Source organism: Pezoporus occidentalis, unplaced genomic scaffold (assembly GCF_034315485.1).
Source record: "Pezoporus occidentalis ecotype Australia unplaced genomic scaffold, CSIRO_AGI_Poc_V1 ctg57, whole genome shotgun sequence".
NCBI lineage: Eukaryota > Metazoa > Chordata > Aves > Psittaciformes > Psittacidae > Pezoporus > Pezoporus occidentalis.
Genome location: NW_026915910.1, coordinates 883,445 through 902,360, shown reverse-complemented (window position 1 = coordinate 902,360; position 18,916 = coordinate 883,445). Strand labels below are relative to the sequence as shown.

Here is an 18,916-nt window from a genome sequence, read left to right as displayed (position 1 = left end):
TTTGGAAGACAATGAATTGTTTCTGATACAATAACTATAGTGCTAATAAGTTAGCACCAAGATACAAACAGCAGCCAGGTCAAATCCTTAAGTCACTCTGTAGGAAACCTAGATATGAGCTTGTTTTAGCTCAGAATTACACTGAGACCTCATATGGTCCTTGCTAATGAAATGAGAGGAAGCAGTAGTATCTATTCCCAGTGTAACAGCAGGGAAACCAGATTGCGAGGTTCTTCTGCTAATATGAGTTACTATAGTGTTGCGGGAGCTTTGCACTGCTGCAATAATTGCAGATTTAACAGGCTTTTTCATCCTTCTCACCTTCAAATCCTGTCTCCCTCAAAACAGCTTAGTGCTGCCATCTATTTTTTTTTTTTTTATCCTGACAGAGGAGTGCCTTTGGTTTTTTTTTTTCATCCTAACAAAGTTCTTAGCGGACAAACTCATCCACTACAACACTGGCTCACTTGAGCCTTTACAGTTTAGTCTCCACATTTATACTTAGTCTAGCTCATCACCACAGGCAAAATTAAAAGCAAAGGAAATAACTACAGGATCAGATCCAAAGCCCTTTTAATGTTAATTTATACTTGAGCCCTTAAGTATTAATTAAAAGGAAAAAAAACAAACAAAAAACCCAAAAAAACAACTCCCTCCACTCTTACCCATAACTTATATTTACAACCCCTGCAAGTATTAAGCTAGTAAACTCACAGAAGACAAGGTGGCAAAGACAAAGACAGAGGTCTTACCGAATCACCAGGTCAGTTCCGGAAAGCAAATCTATCTAGCTAGAAATGCTTTTCAAAGTTTCAGTCCTACAGGATTTATAAAGTTCTTTTACAAGTTGTTTATTTGCACAGACACTAACACTGCTGGGGGAAAAAGAAGTATTTCCTGGCTAAAGGATCTATCTGAATAAAGAGGGTGAAAATATTCAGGCATTTTACTAGGAGACTGCCTGCTGCTGATCAGACAGGAGCTAGCCTTGATAAATTCTCCATCTCATTTTCATTGCAAACATTGTTTTTAAGGTCTGAACAATTGTTTCCACACAGTTCCCCAACCACCATTTGTTGAGTGCACTTCATTCAGCGTGGAGTGGTGGAAGGTCTGTGCTTGCTCCACCCTAACAAGGTGCTGCCTTTTGACCCGAACAGTTTGGAGAACAAGAAAAAAAAATTCTACATTTCATCGTTACCATCCTCACGGCATCAGTTACTCTTAGCAAGCAACAGACATGCTCTGAATAATTTCCATCTTTATCCATATGGCCACAAATACAACATGGGGTTCTAACCACATGTCCCAGAACCTTACTTATGATGGGTATCCAAGTCTCTACTCAGATCATTCCCATTGTGTCCCATACACATGCACAGAGGGTCCTGCACAGAGAGAAAGGCTTTTACCACTGCTCTGTGTACATGTCACAACACTAGCTGTTCAGATCCCTGCCCAGGTCTGTAGTTTAGTCTCAGATGACCCCAGGCCTCTGCTGAGGCTGCAAAACAAGTCGTGGGGGCTCTGGTGAAGTGAATATTTGTCCACAGGGAACCAAAGGGAATTAATCACATTATGTGTGCTGTACCAGGCTGAGGAAGGTCACACATCTAAACTGGGGCAGCCCAACCTTCAGCCAAGATGTCAGCTTTACAAGGAAGCATTCTGAAAAGGGACAAGAGAAGGTATTTTGAGAAGTGTGTTGGGTTTTTTCCTTCCTGCAGAGGCTTTATTTCGTAACGGAAGACAGATGAAAGAAAAGACAAAACAAAACCAAAATACAGTTTTAAAAATAAAAATTCATTTCCTAGCTGTCACTCTTGGATTTTGCATATCACGCCTCAGCATTAACTGCTGCCAAACGCAAGACGTCAGGTCCATCTGGCAGATGTATGCTTCCCTGGCTGCCAAGTGTTTCCTTAAGATCCAGGGGCTTCAATATTAAGTATATTTGCAAATTCCTGCCTCCTAAATGAGCAAGGCTCCTGAACATCAGCCTCTGCTTTTGAGTGCCCGAGAAAGGGGGGGAACAGAAGTACACTGTAGTCATGCAGAGTATCTGCTGCACTTGCTTTGTAGGGAGACCAGTTTCCTGGTAACTGATGGCTATACCAGCTGTGGGAGAGCTTTAAAGAATTCCTTTTCCTCAGATTATCCCTGAGTAAAAATAGAAAGTATTTAGAAAGCAGAGGGGAAACCCAACCATTCAAGCTGACATCATTACTTATTTACATATAAATACAGCCAGGAAATAAGCATATGTATTTATACATAAACAAAAAAGCTATCTGCACAATGTTTCATATACTGCTTTACCATCCAATATTTACTACTTTATTCATGACTTAAGAAAAAACTTTCTCCCCAAGAAATTGGTGATAAAATGCCCTCTGGTGGGCGTGACTGTGGACCTCTACAGCAACAGCCACCTCCTAAATAGTTCAGAGCCTTCAATATATTCTTGGGATTACTATTTTTTATGGAGTGAGACAAAGAACATACTTGCTTTCCAGAAGAAAGAGATATACCCTGACTAGCAAGCCTATGCTTGCTGCTAAGTCTCTCTGCATTACAACATGAGCTAGAAGCTAAAAACAAAACTATTAAAGCATTCTGTGATTCCTAAAATTATTTTAATGTTAATTTTACCTCTTCAGGATGCTTTTTCCTCATGAAAAAAAAAAAAGGCAATTAAGAGAAACAGAAAAGGGCAGTGATATTACATGCTGCTCAGCATAACAGAAACTTTGTAGACTAAAACAGAGAAAGGGGTGAACAGCAGCAGCATTTTCAGAGGTTATGAATAATTTCTGTAGTGAAATTAGAGCACAAAGCACACCTAGGAAGGATGCCCTAACTGTACAGTCAAAAAACAGCCCTTGTCTGGTGAGTGTTTATCGCCTAAGCAGAAAAAGCAAGGATGAAAGAAACCCCTCCAAAATAAACTGAAGTTAACACTGCATGTTCCATTCCTATGATGCTCAAAAATTGTGGGTGGTGCTTTACCATTAATCTGAAATGAGATAAAAGTAAAAATAAAGAGAACTGAAGGCTTAAGATACAGTAAGAAAAAAGGTAATTCAGCAACTTGGGGGCAGAGTGCATGTGCATTTACTTTGAGAAAATATATATTATATATGTATGTAGGCAAAACAGACGGATTTGACAACACAAACTGGAAGAGTAGGGCCACTGGCAGATCAGACAATGCAAACCCACCCCTAACGCAGCCAAAAGCAGTTGCAGTTACACATGGAGCTGAAGTTGGCCCCACAATTTCTAGGTTTTTTTTTCTTTTTTTTTTGGTGGGAAGAGGAAGGGGGAGAAAGAAGGGGTGGTGGTGAAGCAGAACTTCAGAGTCACACCTAAATAAAGCTAAGCAGAATAAAAACACATCACAGAAAGGAAAAATGTAAAAACTACACTGCTTTTCCAAGTTCTTTTGGAAGCCTCTGTGCTTCCATTTTATACAGGATATGGCACTTTCCCTGTTTATCCAGCTTGGTTAGAAATTTGTTTTCAGCTTCCACAGTACAGTTTGCAGTTAATTGTTAATTTATGGTAAGAATATTTGCAAGTTTGATCTCTATATGGAATATGAAGCCTTCCGTCTTCTTAAAGATGTTTCTGGGCAGCAAAACTTTGCTTATGAAGTTGTTCTTGGGTATAAACACTCATCCTCTCCTTTTGTACCCTCAAATAAAACCAAAGCTGTAAAACAAAAAAAAAAACAAAACAAAACAACAACAAAAAAATCTTTTATTTGAAATCTGCACTTTATATAAAGTAAAGCACCCCTGCTCTTTATAGAGCTCCGTCCCTCTCTAGTGGCAGCCAGGTCACATACCAATTGGTAAGCCAGCTGCAGGCTTGGCTAGCACGTTTTTTAGCTCAAAGATCAGAAACTCTTAGTTTCTGATTCAAAGATCCCCTGTTTATTCCCCTCTGCCAACAGCCCACCCAGAGATTCAGAGTTACATTTACCATTTCATCTGAGGACAGAGGTGAAGGGTTTTACAGAGCAATGTCGTCACTTGGTATTGTATTGTATAAACTCTACCACCCCTTCACAATCATCACTCTTGCACACACTTCTGGTGTGTTGATTGCAGCTACAGGGAAATACACTTCGGTTATCAGACACAGCAAGCCAAGACTAAGCAGTTTATTTGTGCATGTAACAGTTACAACATAATGCCCATGCTCTGAAGTTTTTGCCTAAGAGTAACAGATTAACCACGTGAAACCAGTGCTGACATTTCTTGGATACTATCCTGAAGGCTAGTCTTTTCTCAAAAGCAGCTTTGCAGTTAGAATCACGATTACAAGTATAAGTTACACTCCTGTTTCTGACACCTTAAATACATAAAATATTTCTAACAAAAATAAAATTCATGCTACTATGCCTGGCAAGCATGGAGGAAAAAAACAAAAAACAAAGCACTTGGGTTTTACTGTTTGGTTTTTGGTGGTTATTTTGGGATTTGGTGGTTTTTTTTTCTTTTTTTTTTTTTGTGTGTGTTTTTGTGTGCTTTTTGGTTGGAGGGGGAGTAAAGGTGGGGTACAGGAGCACGTGCATCTTTCAGTTTTCCAATCAAGAAAATAGCCCAAGGCTGTACAGTTTTGATTGTTAAAAAATGATCTTCATATATAAAAATAAGGGGGTGGTATTATATGGTTTTAGACAAAAGATACCTTGTTAGCAAACATGGAAGTAGCTAGGAAGCTGCTGAATGTCCAGCTGGAGACCAGTAACGAGTGGTGTCCCTCGGGGATCAGTGCTGGGACCGGTCTTGCTCAACATCTCTGTTGGTGACACAGACAGTGGGATTGAGTGCGCCCTCAGCAAGTTTGCCGATGACACAAAGCTGTGTGGTTCGGTTGATACGCTGGAGGGAAGGAATGCCATCCAGAGGGACCTTGACACACTTGTGAGGTGGGCTGATGCCAACCTCATGAAGTTTAACCATGCCAAGTGCAAGGTCCTACACCTGGGTCGGAGCAATCCCAGGCACAGCTACAGGATGGGGAGAGAAGAGATTCAGAGCAGCCCTGTGGAGAAGGACTTGGGGGTGTCGGTCAATGAGAAATGAACATGAGCCAGCTTCAGTGTGCGCTCACAGCCCAGAAAGCCAACCGTACCCTTGTCTGTATCAAAAGGAGCGTGACCAGCAGGTCGAAGGAGATGATCCAGCCCCTCTACTCTGCTCTCATGAGACCTCACCTGGAGTATTGTGTGCAGTTCTGGTGTCCTCAACATACAAAGGACATGGAACTGTTGGAACAAGTCCAGAGAAGGGCCACGAGGATGATAAGGGAGCTGGAGCACTTCCTGTATGAAGACAGGCTGAGGAAGTTGGGGCTGTTCAGCCTGGAGAAGAGAAGGCTGCGTGGAGACCTTATAGCAGCCTTCCAGTATCTGAAGGGGGCTACAGGGATGCTGGAGAGGGACTCTTCATTAGAGACTGTAGCGATAGGACAAGGGGTAATGGGTTAAAACTTCAACAGGGGAAGTTTAGATTGGATATAAGGAGAAAGTTCTTTACTGCAAGGGTGGTGAGGCACTGGAATGGGTTGCCCAGGGAAGTTGCGAATACTCCATCCCTGGCAGTGCTCAACATCAGGTTGGACAGAACCTTGGCTGACATGGCTTAGTGTGAGTTGTCTCTGCCCATGGCAAAGGGGCTGGAACTAGATGATCTCAAGATCCTTTCCAACCCTATCTATTCTATGATTCTATAGTATAATTCAAGAGGTAACAGGACTACTCAAAACTGAGAACTGGTATGTTCTAATTTTATAAGATAAAATGTAGACAGGGGAAGACTTACAATCTGTCTTATGCAATATCATTTCAGTAAGTACCTTGAGGGAATCTGAGCCTGTTCATGTTTTCCTAAAGATGAATAACTGCATGATTAACAGTACAGCCTGGATATAGAAGGAAGGAAATGGTTAACCAGGACTTCCACTCAGATGACATGCAGCAAAAGTTCTACCAGCCCACTGGCTTCTCCAGATGAAAAGTACAGAGGTACCTACTGCCCTGATTAACCGTCACCTCAAGCAATAGATGCCTGGGCTCAAGTTGCACCTGTATCATTGCCATAATTTGAGTTCAAGCCTCTCAACCTGACCCAGGTGGGTGTCACTCTTGATCTCCACCCCAGACCACCTTAACTCTGCCACCAGAGCATTGCAGCTGCATGAATTCCTTCGAATAAAGAAGGCAGCAGAGGGCTTGGGGTTTTGTTTTGTTTTACTTGCATTATTCTTGAAATACAATACTTCAGTAACTTAGCTGTTGCAACCACAAGATTTGTCTAAAAACAGTTTTTAAGAAGGTTTGAAGGATGCTGCTGTGAACTGCTCAAGTGTGATACTGAAACAGTGAGTTTAAGAAAAACTCATTGCAATTTCATCCCCTCCATGCACACACAACTGGGCTTTCAAAATTTCTATCCAAGACGGAGGAAAACCAAACAAAACATAAGGAGTACTGCGGCAGCAAGTGAAACACAATTCTCCTCTCCATCTGCAGCTGCATTTGTGTATCTGAGTACCACTTTTAAAGTCAGTCCTGTATTTTAGAGACTTCAGGCAAGCCTTCTTGTTTCCTTAATTCCTATACCATTTCTATACTCTATTTTTTCCTCCTATAAATAACAACTCAAATATCAGCCACAACTTCCCATTGCCATTTAGTTCACAGAGAAATAAGGTTGTGACGTTGCAGAACTATAACTGCCCAAGAGTTTAATCATAAAATTACACAGTTCTTGTCCAAAAAGAAAAATGTGCTAGAAAATAGGCTTTACTTTGGGGATTTTTATAATCTTAAAGAACAGGCAGAACATTTATCTAGTGTTTTCAGGGTACCAAATGTTGCTTCATTTAACTCCACAGATCTGGGCCAAGGACAAATTTGGCCCATTTTATACAATATAAAACTGTGAGAGAAAAGAAGGAAAAAAACAAAAAAGGGATTGAAGCACCTGGACCACACAAACTAGAGAGTGCAAAATATGTCCACTCCTCAACCCCTTCTTTGCAGCTGCTGTCATCTACTGAGATTTGCAGACTCTTTCTTTGACCTCAAGACCTTCACAGTTGAATTTCACAAGTGATTCATTCCTCAGGGTACAGAAGCACTGTGCAACATCAGATTCATACTGGAATATATCTGCTCCACAGATGGTGTTAACTAGATCAGGATTTGGTCCACAGTTCAGCTGCTCGTGACAATTCACACATCCAAGATCAACTGAGAGGTTCCCCAGAGGATCCCACAGAACCACATCCCTCACATTCCTTGCTCATATATGCTATAGGCAGCTTTTAATCAAATCTCATTACATTTGCTTGCAGTTTCAAGGCTCAGACTTCAAAAAACAAGAGGATGGGTTTTACTTTCAGACTTGTACAAACACCATAGGAAATGAAGGGTTGGCACAGCCAGCCAAAAATCTCAACTTCCAAATTTGAGATTGGGCATTCAATCCAGCCCACAGAAAATCCAGACTAGCATAAGTGTAAATGAGGCAAGACTTAACTCAAAGATCAAATCCAACTTTCATCTCTGTCTATGCAACATTGATTTCTGATAACTACACATGTGTAACCAAGAGCAACATTTGATCTGAAGCCTCATACCTTGATGTCCAGCTATTATAAAACAGAAGCAAAAACGTAGCTACAAGCATTTGACCGATGTTGCCTGCAAGCAGATCATTGCAGCAGGCTGTACCAGCAATTCACATTCACAAAACTAAGATAGGGCATGGCAAACCTTGCTCCTAGAAGTAATTGCCCAAATATTTGGGGTGTTCTTATGAATAAAAAAAAGAAAAGAATGTATATATGACATGGTGGAAAGGCAACACAAAACCATGGACCAAGAAACAAGCTACTACATGTAAATACATGCAAGCTTCTCCCAGGTTAATTCACTTCTTAATGGCATATTGATTGGTATGCTCAATGTTTAGAAATGTGAAACAATGTGGGGAGAGAAGGAAGCGAAGACACACTCAGAGTGCATTTTGTTTAAATAGTATCTATTTTCCTTATAGGATCAGCCAAAAATAGCACAACAAAGAGGGCAATGCAGTATATTTAACATTTTGCCTTGTTTTTTTATTAAAAAAAAATAAAAAAATATTCAGATGACCTGGAAGTGTTAACCACACACTTCTTTCCACCGTTCTTATAAGAAACTGAAGTACAACATTTTTTCATAGCCCCTCACCACACTACATCCTTAGTATACCTGTTATTTCTCTGCTCCAAATAGGATAAACTACAGAGCATCTGTAGTAGTAGCCAGGCTTTTCAGATGTAATCTATTGAGCTGTTTGTGAAACCCACTGTCCAGGGGGAAAGCAGAGCAGTCCAGTCATGATGGAGAACATCTGGACAAGCTTTGTTGCATCTACTCCTCTCCCCAAGGGAGAGGGAATAACAAGGAAAGAAGTTGTATCCGTGAAGCAGCTACTTATACAAACCTCCTATCTCTTAGTGAGAACCCTTACAGTTTAACCAGTGTCATATTATCAAGCAGCCCATTATTCCTACCTATTCCAGGGACTACAATTTTGGAGAAAAGAGGTTATTCTTTTTATTTCTGTCATTCACAGAGTTCTTCTGAGATACATCTTACAGCCTTCAACACATTTTACTAGAACAAGACATTCAAAATGGCAGAAAGGAAAAAAACCCAAACCAGAAGAACCAGCTTCCATTGTCATCAGAGCTCCTAGCAACAACAGCATCATGCACAACAGCTCCACTGACCCACCCTGCTACCAATATATTGAGGATACACTTAACACAAGCACCATCAAGGAGCTGTTTCATAGCATACAAGTTGATACAGTTCGTAACTGATACAGTTGAATCAGTTTATACATTTTACATACATATGTCTTTTTATGCTCTACCTCTCCTTCCAAACCAAAAAAAATTTCATACAGAATTAGCAACTGTATTGCCCCCCTGCCCCTTCCCATAGTTTATGGATGGCGTAAACTAGTAAGCTCAAATTACTAGCTCAAAAAAGATACTGCCTAAATTTAGTTATTCTGCAGCACTTCGTATGTTTTCAAAAGCATTTTCTAGACTTTTATAAGCCCAAAAACATTTTGCAATATGAAGTGTTCCAATTTGGCATTGTTCCACTCTTGGCAAGCAAGAGACAATAAAAATCAAGAGAAAGTTAAAAACTAAGTTTTTGAAGTATACAATATGTTAGGAATCATTGAATGAATTCAGGTGTCGAACAAGCTACAAGTCAATCAAAATTCATAGTACATATGTATTTCAAAGTACAGATAAACACAGCTGCATCCACTTTAAAGTTGCTCCCCATTATGTTATTATTACAATGGACTTCCTGAACTCTTCTACCTCCCTTTTTTAATCCAGAGTTTACCTGTGGCTGAAAAAGCTAACAGCATTTAAATTCTTCTCCCTCTAATTAAGGGAAACAGCATCTTTAAGCCTCAGTCTGAGGAGATAAACTTTCTTTGCATGGTTACAGCATGCTACGATCTGTGCTAGCATTGCTTCTGCAGACCAAAAAAACTCAAAAATCCTACAACAAGGTCTGATAAAGCACCTCTCAGAGTAGAATTATCTGATTTAATTATTAATTACTCATCAGCATGTACTTTAAGAAGTGTCTAAAGCAAAAGCTCTTAAATAACACTTTAAAATCCAGTATTTCTACTGTCTGTACCATCACACAGATCAGTTTTGGGGTTGATTTTTTGTTGGTTTTGCTTGTGGTTTTTTGTTTTGCTGGTTTGGTTGTGTTTTTTTTTTTTTAAAAAGTGAAGACTGACCATAAGTCTCTCTCAAGAATATCAAGAGATTGAATAAAGTCCAGCTTAACAAATGAGGTATGCCTTGAGTTTGAGACATATACAAGACACCATTTTTACCTCAAATACCTCTGTATGAACTTCAAGGATTCTTCACAGCATCTCTTAACTACACTGACAGCCCAAAATCCATTCCTACTGCATAAGCGTCTAACAGGTTTCTGTTAACAGCAATGGTGCAGAGGAATTGCATCAGTGGCAGATTTTCTTGCCAACTGCTGCACTGAAAGTGTTCCAAAATATACCCCTAGAAATAATCTGGTTTTCTCAAATTGCATACTACCTGTATTTATGTAGAGTTTAGTCCTACAACTGGAAGCAAACCCAAGAACTGTACATTCATATCTTCCAGTAAGCTATACCAAACCTGAACCAGAGTCTTAGCACTTAATATCACATGTCATACAGCATATTGTAATGGATGGCAGGGAATTAAAAACAAAAGAACGAACCACAAAACACTAGAAAAGAAATGCTGAATTAATTTTAAATTAAGTCTGTCTTTCTGTAGTTCAAGCAGACCGCTTCAGTGCAAATCAGCACTACAAGTTACCTGAAGATTAAGACCACCAAAAACCTGTGTGTTCTTCTAATGTTAATGCCAATTATGGCAAAAACCCAGGTTGAGGATATTTGAAAACATATGTCTAGGCAGCACAGACAAAAAAAAAAATGCAGCACAAAAATTAAAGAGAATTGTTCCATGCTCCGTTATTCTAATCCTCGACATAATATTATTTATTGAAGAGTGTGACTACGAACTCAAGTTACTGTCATTTATCAGATGGTCAAGACAGCACAAAGGTAACCAGCCACATACAACAGGGCCAGGAAGGCTTCTCGGGGCATCTCTTGTACCACGTCTGCTCAGTTCTGGTTTAACCACAACAGGTAAACAGCACGTTCACAACCTGTGAAGTGCATTGACTTTTAAGAATCTGACAGAAAGGCGTTCCCATAAGAGATTTCTAATCTATTTCCTTTTAATCTCTTTCTTTATAGCTGAGGAACAATTCTTTGTACTTCTGGTAACAAAGGAAAACCAGAAGTGACAGAAGGATGTCAAAGCTGTTTACGTTTCATATGGCCTCGCGCGCAGAGTTGCTGTCGGCAGCTAATTTCTTGAGAAGACAGTCTTCAACCTTTGCACAGGAGCTCCATCCACGTATGAGTAACTTCAGAAAGAGTTAGCTGCATAGTAGAAGGATGCTAAAACCCCTCCCCATACTGAGTAACCTGACAAAAACCCAAAGTCAAATTAAAAAAAAAAAGTGACAAAGGGTTAATACAATAATTAAAGTACCTGCAAGTATATTTAAGGCAATGTTACCCGATTTGTATGTTTATGGTCTTAAAGACATAGGTATTTATACAGTATTTATTCTGTAGAGAGACAAGTATATTAATAAGGTGAATACATACACAAATAAATCACAGACTTTAATGATACTGTGTTATATTTAAGGCTACTGAATCAGCACACTCTGAGGCCAAATACTGAAAAATGGAAGAGACAGAGAGAAAAAAAGCTGAAGGACCAAGTCAGCCACTAATTCATGCTGAGATTTTTAGCTGGCTAAAAGCCCTCATTACGGCACAAAGAATTAATGATCTGAAAACGATCTAGACCTCCATGGTGCACTATGAAGTTGACGCTCTACAAACAGAGCAGCTGCAAGATAAGGCCCGCAGGTATTTGTGCTCCCTAGGTCTGTGGTTTATGGCAGCAAGTCCAACAGCATCAGTGTAGGCAGTGGACAAGCCACTGCAAGAACCTGAGTAATGCTATACTCAACCTAAAGAAGGGATGCTAAAAAATTATTAAACAGACCCCAACATATCAGTTTTAAGATTAAAAAACTAAATCCCACAACAAGGATATAATGGAAGGGACTGGGGTTGACCAAGAAAGGACAGACTGGAATTTCTTTCTCCATTTTCAGATTCAGGAGTACCTCCTTCCCCATAAAGCTGTGCAGCAGTGGAAACTCACACATAGAGGCTGTACACAGAGAAGAAAGGAAAAAACATTAGTAACTTCCTATCCCGCTTTATTTTTTTTGTTGTTGCTGTTCTTCAGAAGATCTGGGTCCATTGGTTCTCTGAACTAAATTCAAAGGCCAGTAAAACAAGCCTGAATTGCAGATGGGCATGCAGAAACAGAACAGCATTCGGATAAGCATCAACAACTACAAATACTTAAGGCCTAATGCAGAGCTGGTGGCCACTAGTGTAGTGCTGAACTGGAGCCACTCCAAAGAAAACACTGGATCGGAACCTGGGATAGGGACACATGGGAGTGAAGCAATATCGCTAGCGAGATGAGCACAGCAAACCTGGGGACAATGAATTCTCCTCACAAACAAGAACTCAAAGTGATAGCACCAGATACAGTGCACAGTAAACCCAAAAATCATGTTTAATTTCCAGATGCATGTCTTCCTCTCCCTTCATTAAGAGGATTTCTAGTCAACATGATATACTTTTTATTATTGTTCGAAGAAAAGGAACAGCAGCCCTGGCAGCACGCTAATCTAGAAGAGGAGGCAAAACAGAGGTGGTTACTGTTTCCCTCAAGATTTCTGCTTTGGAAAAAACAAATGAACAAGAAAGGGATTGCTCCTACACACTACCACTTTTTGTTTCATTTCAGCAAGACTTCGACAAAAATCTAATTCACTGCGCCTTGTATCCAATATATTGGGTACCTTAAGTATGAACGCCACTCATTAGAAATGTAATTAAAAAGTGACAAAACTAGATTCCCCCTCCCCAGCATGCAGATGAAAACCAGTAACCCTGCCTCTATTTGTAACCATGACAACTATAGAATATTTTATTTCAGTAATATAATTCACACTGAACATTTGCTCATAGGTTTTGTTGTTAAGGGAAAGGTTGACACACTATGCATGCATTTCATAAGCTACCGGAGACAACAAATACAGGAAAGTCAGGCAGTTTTCCAGACCAAGAACCCAGTATGTATTTCAGAGTTCATTTAAGAACTCTACAGGACACTAAACAAACATGAACAAAAAAAAATCATCCAAATTAAGTGCTACTGGTCCTTACCTGCGAGACAATTACATGGTACGACTGGATGTTTTTTAACTTTTCAATAAAATCACAGTGATAATTCTGTATTTTAGGAGGTATTAACTCAAACCCCAAACTTTAATTTTCAATTAAAATATGATAGGCGATACTCAGTTTATATTAGGAAATATCAAAATGGATGTAACAGAAAAAGATATCTATATGATACAGGGCAATGAAAGACACAGTTTACATATGCTGGCTGAGTCTTACCCTGGATGGGTCACTAAATTATTTGCATAGCTCCCATATTTCATCTTAAATTGAAGACAACTTCCATAAATACACACAATGAGGACAGGTTATAAGAACACACACAATACCCAACAACCACCCTGCACATTATTCAGAAAAGATTAAACAACCTCCTAAAACTAAAGTTTGACGCAGACAAATGTCAGTGTAAAATATGGCTGTACTTTATTTTTCTCCACATTGAAAAAGAAAGAAGAAAATAAAGCCATTAACAGTTTAAACCAAAATACAACAATAATATAAAGAAGCGACTCACTGCTGCTTTGTTTCGGATTAAAAAAAAACCAAAAAAAACACACACGCTAGAAAGAAGAGCTTGCTGCAATACTATTCCTTCTCTCACACAGATCATCTCACCTATCAAGGAAGATTTAAAGTTTCAGCAGATTGCTAATTATAAGAGACAGGAATACTGTTATCTGCAGTCACCTTAAAGCTACAGTAGTTTGGTTTTTAAGTACCTCAAAATTGCCCTCAAAAGGATAGCCTGACAAATGTGCTTAAATCAGTGCCAGAGACTCACACATGCCTACACGTACACACATACACACTTGCTCAGTTGTTTTAAAGGATACCAGGATAAAGAAAGTTTCTTCATTTATCAGAAATGTGCTCTAAAACCTTCCGTTCAACAAAAAACCTGCAGCAACCATGCGCGGCTTTTTCCTTCACTGATGGAAAAGTGATTAAATCCCCCTTAATCTAGTTATCAGAACACTATTTTTTTCCTAAACAGTTTTCACATAAAATAAACAAAAGCTAAGCAACCTACTTTGTGACCAGGGCTCTGTAATTTTTGGCGGCGGGAGGAGATAAATCCATCTCCAGTGCTCTAGGAACATTTTTAGTTAAGAAAATGAAACCAGAGGAGTAAAAATTAAAATAATCCCAGAGACTATGAGCACACACTATTTACGAAGTGCATGAAAAACACCACCATCCATCCCCATAACTCCCTTCCTCCAGAGCTTTCTTCACCCTCCAGGGAGGCAAAGGAACATGAACCCAAAATCCCAGGGAGCACAAGCCTGTATCCTCTCACGACAAGAACAGCTAGTCACATCCACGCAATGTCAAAATAAAAACAAAGTAGCTTTTCCCTCCCATCTTAAGCAAGACCTACTGAAAACAGGTACCCAGGGGATGCGCCTCTGTGCGCCAGACAGCACTTCGGCTCAAACGTAAGTTAAAAGCAAACAACCCCCAAATATAAAAAAAAAGCATCAATAGGAAAGCCGAACAGCAGCCAAACAAAACCTCTCACCAGCGACGAAATGTCACACGGCGTGGCGAGACACTCCGTGGGCAACGCGTACAAAGTGATTAAAAAATGCCCACAACAGATACATTTAAGCAGCATTGTGCTGAGAAGTTCCTCGTACACATCACGCGTGGGAAGGAGGGAAAACGACGGGGGAATGGAAACGTACTGCGGGACCCGACGGAAGGATTTGGGAAAGGAGGGAAGGAGGGAGACAGGCAGGCTGTCTGCCGGGGTGCGCCCGAGCCATTCCCAGGCAGTTTCGGGGACGGCTGCGGGTACGGGCCAGCGGGTGGGAAGGGGCGATCCGCCGGAACAGCGGCCCCAAGGAGGGGTGGGGAGTCCAGGGGGACACAGCCGTCCGCCGGGGCTCGGGAAGGCGAGCGGGGGAAGGTGGCGAGGTGCGCGGCCGACCCCGCTCCCCGCCGCAGCTCGGGCGAGCGACTGAAGTTGGGGGTGAGCGACGGGGTTGAGGACCCCCACGCCAAGGTGGAAAAAAATCCTGGCAAAAGGATAAAATCACCGCAACAACATTACGATCCCCCGCGGGCTCCCCGCGCAGCAGCCCCCCGGCGGCGGGAGGCACGCAGGAAGTTTTTAATGCGGGCAGCGAGCGCAGGCGCAGGGCAGCCGCCAGCCCGGCGATGCCCGGCACGGCACGGCACGGCACCGCACAGCACTGCTGCCGGCGGCGCGGAGCTCCGCGGGCGCGCAATCGCCGCGCCGCTTACCTCCCTCCGCGGGGGCGCAGGCGGCCCTGGGCCAGCAGCGCGGGTACGCGGCCGCGTCCTCAGGCTGCAGGAGGATGCGCGGCGGCGGCGGGAGGCGGCGGCTTGTGCATTGCAGCCTCCGCCGCTAACGCAGAGCCCCCCGCGACTGCGGGCGCCGGGAGCCGTGCTGGAGGCCGGGCAGGGAGGCACGGCGCGGCGGCGAGGGCTGCTGCGGAGCCGTGACCATGCTCCCGTCTGGCCGCCTTCCCCTCACCTACTGCCCGCTTTAGCCGGGGAGGGAGGCGGCCTGGATGCCGGGGCGAGGGGCGGGCCGGGCCAATCACCGTGGCGGCGGGAGGCGGTGGAGCCCGGCCCGGCCCGCCCCGCACGCCGCACTGCCCCGCCCCGCGGGAGGCTGCCCCGGCTCTGGCCCCGCTGACGGCCGGGCCCTGGAGGGTTTCACCCCGCGCGGTGCAGGTGCGGTGCGGTGCGGAGCTCCCGCCTCGCGGCCCGCAACGTAGAGCTGTGCACCGAGCGCTCCCCCGCGGTACGCGGCGGGGACGTGCCGGGGCAGAACGCGGCTGCGGAAAGGTCACCGGTCTCCCGACTGCCTTCAAAAGTAGCGGGTAGTTGGAAAGAAGTATTACCCCGTTTTATTAAATCATCCCTCTCCCGGGGCGTGATCTAAAGCCTCCTGAAGTCGGCAAGAGTGTTTGAATAGGTCGGTGCGGTTCTCTCCTGGCACTGCTCTGATTTTGTTCTTATTTTTTTTTTTTTTTAATATCCGTCGTGCTTGGAGTCACCACAGATTTTACGCGTGGAAATCTGCATCTGTCTCTTTACCCTGTGTAATCTTGTATCCTCATGTGCTGCTTTGTAGAGATCCTTCTGATGTGCACACAAAGCTGCATATGCCATAGTTTTAAACATAGAACACTGTGTCTTTTGTATTTCCTGTAAGCATAAAAATAAGCTTAATCACATTCTTTTCTCCTTACTTTGCCAGTTAAAAATGCATCGTGGAGGAATATACGCTGTAACGTGTGCAAGTGAGGCAGTTGTGCCAAACGACAGCTGAGCAAAGCGAAGGGAGAGAGGGGAGTGCACAACCCGCAGGAACAGGCAAATCCATGTTTTCATTGAAAAAGGGACACACGCTGCCCAATGCCTGCAAGGAAGCATGGTGCAGTGTTAAAAGGGCAATTTCATTTTTTTTTTCCCTTCCCAACCTCACTAAAAATGAAAATACATTATTGCAGTGGACTAAAACATTTCTAAACCCAGCCATCATCATTAATATTAGAACGCTTTTAGCAGAATATGGCCTCACTCTGCAAGGGGAAGGCTCCATACAGTTTTGCCATTAATATATCGTGGATTAACACTGGAAACCTCCAGTCCTGCACATTGCAGTGGAGTGTGAGGGTCAGAAGTTCAGAACAGTTTAAATATGAATTATTTAGCAAGCGAGCACACGACACACTCTTCCCATTTCCACCCAGCTTTTGTTTTGGGGTTTCTTTTGGTTTTTTTTTTTTTCCCTTGAGTTTTCTCCCTTTTTAAACATGAGAGCCCTGTTCAGTGTTATTTGCCCTGGTGCGGTGTTATTTGCCCAGCATATATAGTTGACCCAGAATCCGACGAAGCCGATGAGAAGAAGTCTCAATGGGACTGTTGACCTAACAAGTAGCATGTCAGTCTCCCGGTGGCATTTGAATGTTCTCGCAGCGAATGCTCCGAGACAGGAGAGAGCATAAAGCGGAGATTCTTTGGAATCCTTAATTAGACACAGTGATTTTGGAGTACTGGCTTCTGCCGCCATCCTCTAGTGCCTAGTACTTTGTTTTGTGACCTTGAGGTTAAGGATACCTACCAGTCCTGTTTATTTTTAATAAAATCTTACAGTTATGTCAGACAGTTCTAGGTTTTATTTATTTTTAGCATAAGTGCTTCCATCTTATCTGCCTCACAGGTTTATAGTAAGGATTTAGCTAATATTTGGACAGCACTTTTAAGCGATGAAGCTCTATAGGTCTATTATACTGACTATTTTCTGCGTTTTTCATTTTAGCTGTACTTTCACAAAAATAAAAAAAGTACACAAAACAACTGTACTTTTGTAGTCTTTCACTTCAGGACGGTAGAACTCAACTCAAATCTTAACATTCGTTTTCCCTTCAAATTTTGTTAAATAACTGATTTACAAATGCTGACATGGGGTCAGATTCACTTACAATTTAAAAGAATTTTTGGATTCTTAGTGACTTTATTCTAGATCTGAACCAGTTTAACTCAGAATTAGAGCCCAATTTCATACTCATGAAGAAAAAGCATAAGATTACATTAAATTTAGCATTCTACATTAATTTTCTTGCTTCTATTTTCTTATTTTAGCACCTTCAGTAATTTGAGAAGAAACTGCTTCCAATTATTATGATTATTTTTAATGCCTTTTTTTCTCTGTTCTGTTTCTGAGAGAAAGGCATCTACAGGTGGGGTTGAAGAGATGGGCAGGTGGCTGAAGAACAATTTGGGGGCATCCTGAAGTCACAGTGTTCAAGGTTATTTTTGAATTAATGTTAATACCTGGATCTGAGGAAATTCCTCTGTGCTCGGCACGCTATTCCTGTCGCTGGGAATGATGCACTGCCACTCACATCCCCTCTCAGCATTTGGGAAGTCCTGTCTTTTCATTTAGTGCATATTTTATAGGAGGAAAACCTGTGTCCAAGTAACAGCACCAAAAATAAGGATCCTTAAAACACTAGTGAAACAAAAGGTCTATTTACAGAAAAACAAGTATACTGTGCTGAAGGTTTTATTTGGATTGGGGGTGTGGGGGAGTGGGGGGCTTAATAGAATCTGTTACAGGGTCGGACTTGACAGGCTGAGGATTGTTTGTAAGAATCCCGATTTTGGATTAGGCAGCTGATAGCCTGCAAGACTTTGATGGCTGGTAAAGCTTGCTCCAGTGAAAGAAGAGATTTCCACTTTTAGCAATAGATCATTATGTTACAAGGCATGTATTAGAATGAGAATAATGAAACTTTCCCTGTCTTTGCTGATCATATCAAAACTAATGGCATCTTGAATTGTCAGAGCATCAAGTCCATCTTCTGATAAAATATTAGAGGACACACAGATCTATTCAACTTTTGGAGGTTTCATTTTAGTCTGCAAAATATTTAATGGCAACACTATTAGATTACCTGTGGGCATATTGTAGGGACCAGTGGGTGCTAGGATTTTGCAAAAGGATTCGCATAAATATTTCCCACTTTATGGTAAACCTTATCTCCTAGATTTCAGCATGGTTAGGGGAGTGAAATTCTTATTTACTTTAAGGGACTTAAAATGTAATTCTCTAGATAGTTCTAAAAAAATCATACTTTGTGATGCATATTGAGCCATTTCAAAGGTAATGACATTTGATTTCCAGAATTATTTCTAAGCCATAGCCAAAGAGGAGTGTTTGCTACTCAAACTTTTAACTGCAAGGTTTGACTCCTGCTTTCAGCTAATGAAGATATCCTTAATTACAGGTTTACGACTTGTATACTAATGTCAATGCTTTAATTTTATGCTGTCTGTAAAGGGTAATAGATATGGCAGAATATCTAGAAAATATGGTTATAGAGATTTTATATACATCCAGGTTTTAAGGGTTCTGAAAAAAGTCAGTAGAAATCAGGAAAATACCTTAGGTT

At 41.7% G+C, this 18,916-nt stretch overlaps 1 protein-coding gene across 4 annotated transcripts in view; it reads right to left on the bottom strand.

Annotated features, from left to right (window-relative positions):
• KLHL29 (kelch like family member 29) overlaps positions 1-15,506 on the bottom strand; it is a 404,582-nt gene extending 389,076 nt beyond the window's left edge. For 3 of the 4 annotated variants that reach the window (XM_062638407.1, XM_062638409.1, XM_062638408.1), the window contains exon 1: positions 15,231-15,504. The gene's annotated coding sequence lies outside the window, so the exon portion shown is untranslated. Of the gene's footprint in view, positions 1-15,230 lie in introns of all 4 variants that reach the window. The other variant, XM_062638410.1, reaches the window with a different exon arrangement.
• Between the last annotated feature and the right edge of the window lie 3,410 nt (positions 15,507-18,916).